Genomic DNA, 14629 nt, shown 5'->3' on the forward strand with positions numbered 1-14629 from the left:
AAACAATGTTCCGGACCTTTTTGAGAGGGAGGATAACTCAAATATTATTATTTGATTTATTTTCAAGCAATTTCTGCAAAAAAATTTGAGTCACTTCTCAACGTCCAAATGTACTAATATTTTTACAGATCCGCCCTGGTCTATATTGCTTGCTGATCCATATATCCAACACCCATAGTCCACGACTGACCGAATACAAGTATTGTAGAACAATAAAGCTGTTTTGGGGTCTGCGCCCCATTTTCTGTTGGTATATACACCTTAGTATATTTTTTTTTCACACTTATCTTTGATGTATTGAATATGTTTAGTCCATAGAAGTTTATAATCTAGTACTATCCCTAGATATTTATACTAATTCACCACTGGTCTACTACGCCCACTCAAGGTTATGTTTCCCGGTGCGCGCAACCTATGCCTGGTGAAAAACATTATATTGGATTATTCTGTGGACATTGTCATATTATTTTCATTTTATTTGTCGATTGTATAATAACTTCAACTATGTATATGCCTTAACGGCCGTAGACTTTCTTCGTAGGTTTTTTGGGTGGAGTATATACAGATATCATCTGCATATTGTAAACATTTAATGTTTTCGTCAAACAAACTATGAATACTAGCAGAATATAAATTGAATAATGTTGGACTTAATACTGAACCCTGTGACAGATCTTGATTTACAACTCTTGGTCCGTGTAGTATGATCTTTTAGCCATACTGTTCTATTAGTACCTATATAGATTTAATATTATTATTACAGATTTCATTATTGAAACCAAGTGAAAACATTTTATATTTTAGTATGTTAAGATCTACTGAATCATAAGCGCCTTTTATATCCAGAAACAAACAAACTAGGTACAGTAAGGTCTGGTTTTATGCGGTAGATACGTTCTAGAAAAAATCGCATAAAAAGAAAGAAAAAGAAAAAGTAGGGATACGTTCCGTAGTTTTCTAAAATCACATAAAATGGTGGACGTTCGTCCATCAAAAATTGTAGGTATGTTGTACACTTAATGTACGGGTCTATAAAAATAGACATATTTTGTCAAGGCCTCAATGCGTGTGCATTTTTTGAAATTTTAAAATTGATTGCATCCCCCTAAACAAAAAATAAAAATGAAAAATGAAGTTTTTGATGGTGGGGAAAGGGAGAAGAGTGTGGTGGGTTAAAATTACGCTGAGTCTTATTTGTTATTCATATTGAACTTAAAAAAAAATGAAAAAAATTTAATTCTGGTAGTGAGGGAGGGTACCTACCTTTTAATTTCTGCTATTTAGGTTAGACTTATCGTGTCTACAATGATTATCAAATTTCACATAGCATCTCTTAATGATCTAATGAAAAATAAAACTTTACATGACACTCACTTGAAACGTTTCAATCCAAAAACCAAAATGTGCTGCTATTTATACTGCAACTTGGAATCTTATTACCGCAAAATTGTAAACTCACAACTTATAAAACGAAGCACCACTAATTTTAAAACGATTATAGGTAAACAATCCAAAACTCGCAATGATGGAATGATGTACAAATGTAAATAATAGGGGATCAACGTAAATAAAGGGGAATCCCCGAATTGCAAACGCTCACTTTACTGACAGCTGGATGTGAATGGGTAATATTTAATCATAATAGTTAATAATAGAAATTTTTTGGGACGAATTTTCGGATGAATTACAAACCGCACAATTTCAAAACCGCATAAAAAAAAATCCACATAAAAAGATACCTTAATGTACGCATTTTTAGATAGCGCAATTTGTATATATCTGTAACTAGCTTCGTTACTACTACTCCAGGGAAATAAGGTTTTTGTCGGGACACTTGAGCAGCCAGGTTGCAAATGGGTTTTTTGGGTACTATACACCTAATACATTATACATACAGAAATGCCCGTCACAGTTCGGACGAGAATTTTAGTTATTAACAAATAAGGGTCAAAAATGGCAGTTTTTTCGTTTAAATCTCTTATTTATAATATTCTTCTTTTAGTAGATAAGCCAATGTTTAAAACGGCAGATTTTAAATTTTGGTCCGATCATTTGTTGCTTCGAAAACTGCAAAATAAAACTAAAATTTCGAAAATAAAAAATTTGCTATAACTTTCGCGGAAGTGACCTTAGGACTTTTATATTTCACAAAAAGTTGAGACAAAGAGTCCATATACTGCACAATTTGTTTTTCCCAGAGTTTTTTTTTTGTATTATATTTTTCAGTAAATAATAATTATATAGAAATTCTGTGAAAACCACATGAAAGAACAATAGTCTTGTTTTCAAATTATTGAAGAAAATCATTAAAAAGTAATTTTTGTCACTACGAAAACATTTTACTAAAGTAGAGTCATTCTTGGCTTGAAAACAAATTAAATAGCTTTGTTAATATTGACTGTAGAGTAAATTTACCTTGGCATTTCAAAAGCTGGTATTTTTACACAAATTTTCAAAAAAAAAACTTTTCCCCTATGTTAATCACGGTCAAAGTTAGCCACTTTTATTATTTAATTCACAGTAACTTCAATATACATAAAATTCTCCTGCAACAGTGTTAGTTACCATACCACTCCGAAACGGCTTGGTCGATTTTTATGAAATTTTACAAGTGTATCCTATGGGACTGACAATAGGTTTTAATCTATTTTTCATATCCATAAGTTATAAGGGGGGTTGCCCCCTGACATTTTTTTTATTTTTTTGGACAAAATTGTCTATCTTAATTTTATATGATGTAGGATTAAAAAATACATACAACCCTTAATTTACACTTTTTCATCACCAACCCCTATTTGTTAATACCCATCTATATATTTACATCTATAAAATTCTCCTGTCACAGTGTTAGTTGTCATACTCCTCCGAGACCGTTTGACCGATTTTTATGAAATTATATAAATATGTATATTCGGTAGGTCTAAGAATCGGTCGTAATCTATTTTTCATATCCCTGAGTGATAAGGGGAACACCTCCAACATTTTGAAATGTTAGGTGGGGATTTACATACATAACATACTCTACAAGACTACGAGTACATACAATTTAAAAAAATTATGATCAAAATCCATCAACAAGCTCTGGAGATATTAATCGTAGCATATGTTTGAAGAATCAGTTTCATTTTTTGAGTCCACGGATTTTAATAATTCATTTCCACCGACCACAAATCGATTTCGTTAGAACGTTATTTTTAAAGCTTTATTAACAACTCTGTTGAAATTTAAAGTTTACTCAAACTTTTACACATAAACTATATACCTTCAACTTCGAAATGGCGCTAGTTGGGTTGCTTAATTGTTATAAAGAAAGTAGCTGTCAATTAAATAAAAAAAGTGACTATCTTTGACTGTAATTAACCTAGGCAAAGAGTGTTTTTTTGAAAATTCGTATAAAAATACCAGCTTTTCAAATCCTAAAGTAGTTTTAATCTACAGTTAATATTAACAAAGTTATTCAAATTGTTTATGAACTAAAAATGACCATACTTTAGTAAAATGTTTTCGGAATGATAAAAATGGCTTTTTAATGTTTTTTTTAATATTTTAAACCATGACTTTTTTTCTTTCATGTGGTTTTCACAGAATTGCTATTACATTACTATTTTCTGAACAATATTATTGCGAAAAAAAAAGCTCATTGGGAAAAACAAATTGAATAAAATTTAAACTAATTGACGAATCGTCTTAAAATTTTTTGTGCATTATACGGACTATTTGTCTCAACTTTTTGTGAAATATGAAAGTCTTAAAGTCATTTTCACAAAAATTATAGCAATTTTTTTATTTTCGAAATTTTAGTTTTATTTTGCAATTTCTGAAGCAACAAATGATCGAACCGAAATTCAAAAACTGCCATTTTAAACCTTGGCTCATCTACTACGAGAATAACAGTATAAATAAGATATATTACCCTATTTTTACCTGTAGCGATTTAAAACGAAAAAACTGCCATTTGTGACACTTATTTGTTAATAACTAAATTTCTCGTCCGAACTGTGACGGGCATTTTTGCATGTATAATGTATTAAGTATATAGTACCCAAAAACCCATTTGCAACCTGGCTGCTCAAGTGTCCCGAACATGGTATATTTTTAACTTATTTCCCTGGAGTATACATCCAATGATCCAAGGCCTTGACGAAATCCATGCTGTGTACTAGTAGACCAGGGCCCATCTGTAAAAATATTAGTACATTTGGACGTTGAGAGGTGACTCAAATTTTTTTGCAGAATTTGCTTGGAAATAAATCAAATAATAAAATTTGAGTTATCCTCCCTCTCAAAAAGGTCCGGAACATTGTTTAAATCATCAATATATCAAAAAATTAAGGAAAAACTCGATTTTTTTCTTCGTTTTTTGATTATAACTTTAAAAGTGTTGATTTCCGAGAAAAGTTGTACTAAGATAAAAGTTGCGTAATTAAATTTCCTACAATATTGAATTGGTTAAAAGTTTAAAAAATAGTCACCCTTGTTACAAAATAGCAATAATTGCGAAAAAACCATACAAAAACAAGTATTCGCATTTTACGTTTTTCAACCATTTATGATACACTTAGGACCTTCATGTTTCACCCAAAAAAACTTTATGATACAGTAAAACAATACCGTAAATTTAGTTAAGATCGGTTTAATAGATTTTGCAAAATAAATTTTGCAATCCAGCTTTCGCAAAAAAAAATTCATTTTTTCAAAATGTTACAGGACTGAAAATAAAGCAGAGAGCAAGTTGAAATTTTTTATGCGTATAGAAGTGTACTGTACCTTTCATTTTCAATTTTGCAAAATTAAAATCAATTAACACCACGGCGCGCCGTGGTGTCAGGAATTTTTTTAAATAAACATTAATTATTGGTGCTACGCGCAGGACAGCGGATAGTTTGCTCTGATTGGGCATTCCAATGATCTTTGATAATGATTGATACATTTTAATTTTTATTACATTTCGATATAAATAAATAAATTTGTTTATTGCAAAATAAAAACACATACTTTGTCATTTGAAATAACACTTTTATTAGCAAAAACTTTCTTTGTTCATATATTTTAACTTAGGGAATAAAAGTTTATTATTTTTAAACATATGCAATTGTTTAAACAATATTTCACAAACAATAATAAAATTAGTTTGATTTTTGTGGAATTAAAATATTAAAATACAACAAAATATAGAGTAAGAGAATAATATATTAGATAAAAATTGTAAGAAATTTTGGTGGAAATTAACTTATGTGAATCGAACACCGCTGCCTGCGCGTAGCACCAAAAATTAATGTTTATTTAAAAAATTTCCTGACGCCGTGGTAATTAATCGATTTTAATTTTGCAAATTGCAAATGAAAGGTACAGTACACTTCTATAAGAAAAAAAAATTCATCTTGCTATCTGCTTTATTTTCAGTCCTGTAACATTTTGAAAAAATGAATATTTTTTGCGAAAGCTGGATTGCAAAATTTAATTTGCAAAATTTATTGAACCGATCTTATTGAAATTTACAGTATTGTTTTAGTGTATCATAAAGTTTTTCTGGCTGAAATATGAAGGTCCTAAGTGTAGCATAAATGGTTGAAAAACGTAAAATGCGAATACTTGTTTTTGTATGGTTTTTTGGCAATGATTGCTATTTTTCAACTAGGATGACTATTTTTTAAATTTGTAACCAAATTTATATTGTAGGAAATTTAATTACGCAACTTATATGTCAGTACAACTTTTCTCGGAAATGAATACTTTTAAAGTTATATTTTTTTACATTTTGATTATTTAAACAATGTTCCGGACCTTTTTGAGAGGGAGGATAACTCAAATATTATTATTTGATTTATTTTCAAGCAACTTCTGCAAAAAAATTTAAGTCCCCTCTCAACGTCCATCTCAAAACAGATGCGCCCTGGACTATAGGTAAAATACAATTTGATTCTAAAAACCATTCTAGTCGAACTTTGATTAATCTTTCGAAGGTTTTACTTACACACGACATTAAAGAAATTGGTCGATATGACTTAGATACAGAGGTTAGATATGACTTATTTTTGTCTTTATTAGGTTTTAATAATGGTTGTATGGTATATTTTTAAAATTATCTATGCATTGCTCACCTGCCCACCAACTATTGAAAACTTTAAGTAATTGCTTCTTAGCTATTATGGGTAAATTATAAATTAATTCATAGGTAAATTCATAGATAAATTAATTCATAGATAAAATCATAGCCAGGAGTAGTAGTATTCTTCGTTGTTTTCATTGCAACCTCCAAATCTTCAAGATCAAACGTAGTTTGAAGCTCATTGCAATCTATTACATGCATATTATTATTAATTCTTTTTAATATACTTGGTACATAAGTTCTGTGCATATGTATCTAATAATTCCTCAATAATTGATTGCGTTAGTGGAGGTTTTTTGTAAGTGTTATTCTTATTTGAGATATCTCAGTGCGTACCATTCCCCGTATTTGCAGCAATGATTAATATAATATTCTTAATGGGATGGAAAATGTACATAATAGCCACCTTTAAAACTCATCAAATTTCATTTGCATATCTCAATCGACTTTAGAGCAATACATAAATCGTGAGATTGTAAGAAATTGTAAAAGATTGTAAATTGTAAGAGATTGTAAATTATAAAAAAAAAATAATACCCCGTATCTTGTAAAACGAAGCATTTGTGGACATACATTTTTTTTATATAGAGAACTATCATTATTTTCTCATTTAGTAAAGTTTGTTATAGCTATTTACTAGCACCCTATATACTATCCAAATAACTATTACCTATTCAAGGGACTAAAAACAGACACTTTAAATCTCTGTTAGTCAGAAAAAAATGATTTCTGATTTTGGGGCAATGAGAACTTTTAATTATCATGACAAGGCTTCTTCTTCTTTCTTCTTTGTGTGCCGTGCTTGTTTGCCAGCGTTCATCATCATCATCATCAGTAGCTCGACAACCCTTTTTGGGTCCTGGCTTGTTCTAGGATTTTCCGCCATTCTGTTCTGTTCCTCGCTTTGTGTTTCCAGTTGGTAATCTCAAGTGTTTCAAGGTGGTAATCTCAAGATCTTGTTCCACTTGTGTCTGCCTCATTATATGTTTTGGTGTTTTAGTCTCCAACATCCGTCCAACACAGCCAATCCACGCAGACGTCCGATCTTTATGGATGTTATGACGTCGGGTTCGTTGTATGCTGCGTATAGTTCAAAATTATATCTTCTGCGCCATACGTCATTTTCTTTCACCCCCTTATATAAGTGTCTAAGGATTTTTCGTTCAAGCGTACCTAATAGGTCCTCATCGCTTTTCGAGAGTGTCCATGTCTCTGATCCATATACAAGAACCGATTTTATCAGGGTTTTGTATATTTTGCATTTGGTTTTCCTTGTGATATTGTTAGATCTTAGCTGTTTTGTTTGCCAGCGTTGGCTATCGTCATATTAACAAGTTGATGAAATGTTTCTTGTTCTTCAGCTAAATGAAACAATTCCTCGACCGTTCCACCTATCCATTGTCTGATGTTACGCAGCAAGGACAGTTGTTTTTTTTTTCAACTCAGCGTTTTTCTTTGATTTTGCCCTGAATGATCAACAGGAGTAAACCATATTTGGGTCCTCTCATTATATGACCGAATTATTGAACCTTTCTCATTTTTGTGAAGTTGATCAATTCTCGCTGTTTATAATATGTGGGCTATCAACGGGATTTTGAGCATGCGACGGTAACACCACAACTCAAACGCTTCTAATTTGTTAAGATTTATTTATTTTTATTGTCCAGGTTGAACATCCATAGAACAAAACGGACCAGACGTAGGACTTCAATACCCTCAGATGTGTGAAATATGACAGACTTCTATTGCACAACACAGAACGCCAGCTAATGAAGCTTTTTCGTGCAAGTTTTATTCTGGTCGAAAATTCCTCATCACTTTCAACCCTTCCCTCAATCTAGCTACCCAGACATCTAAAGTGTTCCATCCTTTCCAGGATTTTGTTATCTAGTTTTAGTACCGAGGTTTTGATATTAATTTTTCCGACCACCATCCATTTTGTTTTCTATTCGTTGATTATTAAGCCCTTTGAAGTACAGTAGTTGTTTACAGCATTCAACAGGGTTTGAAGGTTTTCTAGACTCTCTGCAATTATGGCGATGTCATCTGCGTATCTAATGTTATTAATAATTTCACCATCGATTTTAACAACTTTGCGATGATTATTTAACGTTTTCTCAAAAATTGGTTCGGTGTAAGCATTGGGCAGTGTCGGTGACATAACACATCCCTGTCTGCTGTCTGACACTGCGCTTAATAGAGACTTTAGCTAAAACATCTTTATCAAAGGCTCTTTCGAAATCTATAAAGTGCATGTAAATATTTTTTCTAAAATCGATGCTCTTTGGTAAGAGTATTCGCATGCGAAGAAGGGCTTCAGGAGTTACCGTTTCGGGAACCAAACTAATACCTCCCTGCAAAGTTCGCCGCTGGCCTATTAGTTCGGCCGATATGTGAAACAATTGCACGTTTAATGATACAAGCATATAATTTGGTCCACATATACTACACATATAAAGGTTCAAATTTACATATGAGGCCATCTCAGATATTGCCTTTTACAAAAATGACAGGCATTCGAAATGGCGGCTATGCATATGTGTTTAATAGTACCATAACTTTTGAACGAAATTTTCGATTTCAGCCAAATTTGGTATATAGGTTCTTTTTTAAATTACAAGATGGATTTGGTGAACCAGAAGAATCGGTTTACCAGAAGTTGTGTTTTTACTGGTTGTTTATGTAAAAATATGTTTTTTTTTTCAATTTTTCCCTCTGTATATATTAATTTTTCAAAAAGATAATACCGCAATTGAAAAGAGCGTTAAAATATTTTGTAGAAAATATTTTGAACTTTTTAGATATGTCAATTACCATTTAATAACTGCATAAAGTATCTTCACATGTACCTATGTGTGGCAGATTAGTGCAAATATTATAACAATTATTGTGCATTTAATGGTAGATGCATATAATTTGGACCACATTATATACTACACACATCAATGTTCAAATTTAAATATAAGGCCATCTCAGATTTTACCTTTTACAAAAATGGCGGGCATTCAAAATGGCACTATACATATGTGACTAATAGCACGATAACTTTTGAACGAAAAGTCCGATTTCAACCAAATTTGGTACAGTGTTTCTCATGATCACCTTTCAGTGCGTCACAGTTTTCGATTTCTTTCTAACGCATTAAATTGTATGTGACAGAAAAAAAGGCACGTCGGTGATTACATTTCGTCGGTGACATTTTTATAACATTTATTCTAGTTATTCTAGTCGTCGATAGATGGCGCCATAAAAAAATATTTTTTTTTAATTAGATAATAATATCACAAATATAATCTGTATAATTTATAAGACTATACAAATCAAAGAAAATACCATTTTATAAATGCAACAAACACATTTGATTTGTTTTTATTCCAAATTGAAAATAAAATGTGACAACTGTCAGATTTAACTAAAATGTCATGTTAAAATAAATGTCATAAATGCGTATTATCATATCACGGACTTACCCTTTTTCCTATCATTTGTTACGCACTTAAAAATGCTCATGAAAAGGACAATAGGTTCTTTTTTTGATGTGTAAGACCAAGGTCTTGAACCGAAAGAATCGATTTACCAGAAGTTGTGTTTTTCCTGATTTTGATGCAAAAACATGTTGTTTTTTTACCAATTCTTTCACCCTGTATATATTACTTTTTCAAAAAGTTAATATCTGCGTTCAATAGAGCGTAAAATATTTTTTAGGAAATATTTTGAACTCTTTAGTTATGTTAATTACCAATTAACAAATGCATAACGTATGTTCACATGTACCTATGAACCTATTTGCGGCATAGGCTTATAGAATCATATAAGAATTATTGTGCATTTAATGGTAAAAGCATATAATTTGGACCACACACACTACACATACAAAGATTCAAATTTAGATATGAGGCTATCTCAGGTTTTGTCTTTTACAAAAATGGTGGGCATTCAAAATGAATCTGCCGCACATAGGTACATGTGAAGATACGTTATGCATTTATTAAATGGTAATTAACATTACCATTTAAATAAATAAAAAGTTCAAAATCGTTCCTAAAAAATATTTTTACACTCTTGTCAATGGCGGTGTTACTTTTTTGAAAAATTAATATATACTGGGTGAAAGAATTGAAAAAAAACAACATATTTTTACATAAAAAATAGTAAAAACACAACTTCTGGTAAACCGAATCTTCCGGTTCAAGAACTCGATCTTATTCATGAAAAGAAGAACCTTGATGCCAAATTTGGCTGAAATCGGGCTTTTCGTTCAAAAGTTATCGTGCTATTAGTCACATATGTATAGCCGCCATTTTTATGCCCGCCATTTTTGTAAAAGGAACAAAAACTGAGATGGCCTCGTATCTAAATTTGAACCTCTATATATGTAGTATATGTGGTCCAAATTATATGCTTCTACCATTAAATGCACAATAATTCTTATAATATTTGCATGAATCTACCACACATAGGTACATGTGAAGATACGTTATGCATGGTGATTAACATTACTAAAAAGTTCAAAATATTTCCTAAAACATATTCTTACATATTCTCTTTTCAGTGGTGGTATTACCATTTTGAAAAATTAATATGTACAGGGTGAAAAAATTGAAAATAAATTATTTACATAATATAAAATAGTTTTACATAAAAAACCAGGAAAATCACAACTTCTGGTAAACCGATTCTTCCAGTTCACGACATCGATTTTTTAAATTACAAAAGGAACCTATGTAAAAAATTGGGTTGAAATCGGACTTTTCATTCAAAAGATATCGTGCTATTAGTCACATATGTATAGTCGCCCATTTTTAATGACCGCCATTTTTGTAAAAGGCAAAATCTGAGATGGCCTCATATCTAAATTTGAACCTTTACATGTGCAGTATATGTGGACCAAATTAGATGATTCTATCGTTAAATGTGCAATTCTTATAATATTTGCACGAATCTGCCGCACTATATTATGGCAACTCTAATCAAAATAATCATGTTAAAAAAATATAGAAACAACCTTTGAAATAATTTTGTTTTCCATCTTCCACAAAATAATAAGCAGATTGTTCTGTATTTCAATTACTCTCTGAAAATTTCTTGCGTCTCTTTGTTCCATTTGTTTTAAAAACTTTTCGACAGCCGCCAATCGCTTGTCAAAATTTTGTGATTTTGTGTGGACGCTTTCTAAGTTCCGTGATAATTGACCGAAGTTGACTTTTATATAATCATAGGTGGTGTGAAAATCCTCATCTACACGGTTAACTACATTTTCATTTACCGTGTTTATTAAATTTCTATTCGTTACGTCTCTTTGTTCCATTTGTTTTAAAAGCTTTTCGACAGCCGCCAATCGATTGTCAAAATTTTGTGTTTTTGTCTGGATGTTTGCTAAGCTCCGAGATAATTGACCGAAGTTGCCTTTTATATAATCATAGGTGGTGTGAACATTCTTATCTACACCGTTGACTACATTGTTATTTACAGTCTGTATTAAATTTCTAAGTTGTGTAATTTCTGCTTGTATTTCTTCAAGCCTAAAAATGAAAATAATTACAGTTAATTTATTACTGGCGATAAACGATGGCAGCAGAAATTAAAGTCTTATATCACATAGAAAAGCATGCAGTAGGACCCCGATTATCCATGCTCCTCTGGACCGGACGTGGCACGGATATAATTGAAAAGCACGGATAATCCGAACATTTCTTATAAGATAAAATACATATGTACGTATAAACATACATACAGTCGGAAAAATGAAAGAATACCCATGAAGGAACATATAAAACACGCTGTATTTTCCTGTCATCATGTCACAAAGAAAATTGCCCAGCGCAAATACATGTAATAATAATTATTATATGTACTTGCGCTGGCCAATTTTTTGTGTGACACGGTGACAGGAAAATACAGCGTGTTTTATATGTTCGTTCATGGGTATTCTTTCATTTTTCCTACTGTATACCTACCATAAAAAGATAACAGAAAAATAAATCTTTCATTATGAGTCTCCCTCTCAGCGTATAGAGTTTCCGTCGAGTAATTTAAGGTGACGCTATTTTGATAAATCCTCAATAGTCCAGAGAAATAAGATTTTTCTCGAGGCACATCCCCCTCCAGGCCGAAACCAAATTTTTTGAGTAGTATGGACATCTATAATAATAACCTATATGTTTCCTGCAGCCGATTTTGATGATATACATAGCTATAAACAAATGAAAATCAAAAAACGCTAAATTTTCGCTTTTTTCGTCTATTACTAAAAAGTGAAGCATTTTAAACAAATTTGAGAGTAAGGAACTGATAAATCATATAAAAAGCTTCAATATAGCGTTCACTGCATATATATATATATATATATATATATATATATATATATATATATATATATATATATATATATATATATATATCCTTATTTGTTGCTTAGAAAATTGCAAAATAAATCATACATTTTGAGATTTTATAAATGTTCATAACTTATGTAAAAATTAAGTTAGAACTTTCTTATTACACGAAATGCTGAGACTTCCGGTGCTTAAATTATATTTTAAATTTCAAAGCAATTGGTCAAATAGTTTAAAAGTTATTTAATTTGTTTATCCCAAATTAATTTTTTTTGCAACACTATAAGTCAGAAAACGATGAGGTTACAGTAATACTTCGGACAGTTTATGAAAGAAGAAGATTTATGCTATTAACTTAATTTAAAAAAAATGACAAAAAATAATTATAAATAGTGTAGAATTATTTTGCAAAAACATGTCGATTTTTTGCTTATAAACAATTAGAATAACTTTTTAACCGTTACGCTTAGAAAAATTATTTTTCCATATTTACAAAGACTAAATTTTTATACACATTTAAAAAGAAAAACAATTGTCCTACGACAATTAGGGACAAAGTTAGCCCCCTTCTTTTTTTAATTCACGGCAGCTTTGTTTATAACAATTAAGGAATAAAATTAGCCGCATTTGAAAGAACATACTTCAAAGTTTTAACGTACCAAGTATACAAAAGATTTTCTTTCAAGGAAATCGTCCACAAAGCTTAAAAATATGGCCTTTAAAATCGGCCGGCGTTGAAACTTGGGATAGCGATGAGATGGGGGAAGAAGCTGTTAACTGTATCTCTGGTTCTCGATTATTTATTTCGTTGTTTCTTTTTTTAATTTGTATGTACTTTTTACGTACATTACGAATATGCGTTATTTAAATAAAGTAATTGTTATATACACCATCAAATTTGTTTAAACAATTTTTTTGATGTAACTTTTATTGTAAAACGTACATCCACAGAGAACGGCAGTTCTCACCAGTGGCGCACAACACCCCTACAAGCGACACTATATATACACGAAATTTTCGATTTTCTAAACCTGACTGAATGGAAAATTGGGCCACATCCCATCTTAAAGTTTACGAAAAGACTCGTCCATCCATATGTTACTTCTCCATTTTGGTCCAAGGGTGTGGAATTTACGGCCCTTCCCATTTAAAGCCTGTTTTTCGTTGTCGTCCCCAAAACTCCCAAAAATTTCAAAAATTTAAGCCCGACCTTTGCGGCTTCTGATAGCATAGATCATTACCTTTCCAACGCATGTTTAATTTTGAAAATCGGTTGTACCATCCAAAAGTTATCGAGCTCAGAAATATGACTCAATTTTTATTTAAAAAATGGAAAATGTTTGTATGTATGTATGCGGAAAAGTTAAACCGATCTGAATTTTTTTTTCTGTGTTTCAAGAGAGTGTGAGGGCCGATTCAGAACCGGTCTAATTTTTGACTTCTGACTACCCGTAAGTTAGCTAGAGGACTAAGTAGATACAAAATAGCATATTTTTTGGGCGTATATATCTTAAGTTCAAGAAAAGACAGGAAAACCGCAAATACACCAAATTAATAGGGTTGAGTTAAGCTTTCAAATGGCCCTTAAGCGATCAAGCTGAGACATACGCACTGCTCACCATAGCCAAAAAACTGAAAAATTAAACTTTGAAAATTTTGGTTTTTCGACAATTACTCAAAATTTCAACCTACGAATTGCGCCAATAACTGAGCGTTTGTAGAAGGACTCAGGACGCGTGTAACGGTGTATACCTTATATCTGGGAAAATTCGAATTTTTAAGATATAGGGTTCATAAGTATGATCAAATCTATTTCTTATGGGAAAAACGGTTTTTCAAGCTCAATAATTCCTGTAATACGTTCAGTTATCATACTCGATCTTGGATGCATCAGATACTACTTGTCAATACGTCTCAAATTCATGTTTAGTGATCAACATCAGGTAAGCCGTTCAGAAATTATAGAGCTCCAAATGTATAATTAGTCCAGGAACTGAAATTTTTCACTTCGCAATTTTTACAGAATGGATAGATTTGTTTAAAAATTTGACAATAAGTAGTGGATAGTCCAAGGATCAAAATCTATATGATGCCGAAAGACGCTTTTACCAAGGGGGTAGTTGCCACCTCATCTCGAGGGTGGAAATTTTTTTTTTATATTTTGACCGCAAATGCTGGTAAAAAT

At 31.4% G+C, this 14629-nt stretch overlaps 1 protein-coding gene across 2 annotated transcripts in view; it reads right to left on the reverse strand.

The window, feature by feature from the left end:
• Positions 1 to 14629, reverse strand: part of LOC114330186 (extracellular matrix-binding protein ebh-like) — a 166365-nt gene that overhangs the window by 123297 nt on the left and 28439 nt on the right. Inside the window, exon 2 of one of the 2 annotated variants that reach the window (XM_050646867.1) lies at positions 11115 to 11631. The gene's annotated coding sequence lies outside the window, so the exon portion shown is untranslated. Of the gene's footprint in view, positions 1 to 1374; positions 1898 to 11114; positions 11632 to 14629 lie in introns of those variants that run through there. The other variant, XM_050646868.1, reaches the window with a different exon arrangement.

This window comes from Diabrotica virgifera, chromosome 3 (assembly GCF_917563875.1).
Source record: "Diabrotica virgifera virgifera chromosome 3, PGI_DIABVI_V3a".
NCBI lineage: Eukaryota > Metazoa > Arthropoda > Insecta > Coleoptera > Chrysomelidae > Diabrotica > Diabrotica virgifera.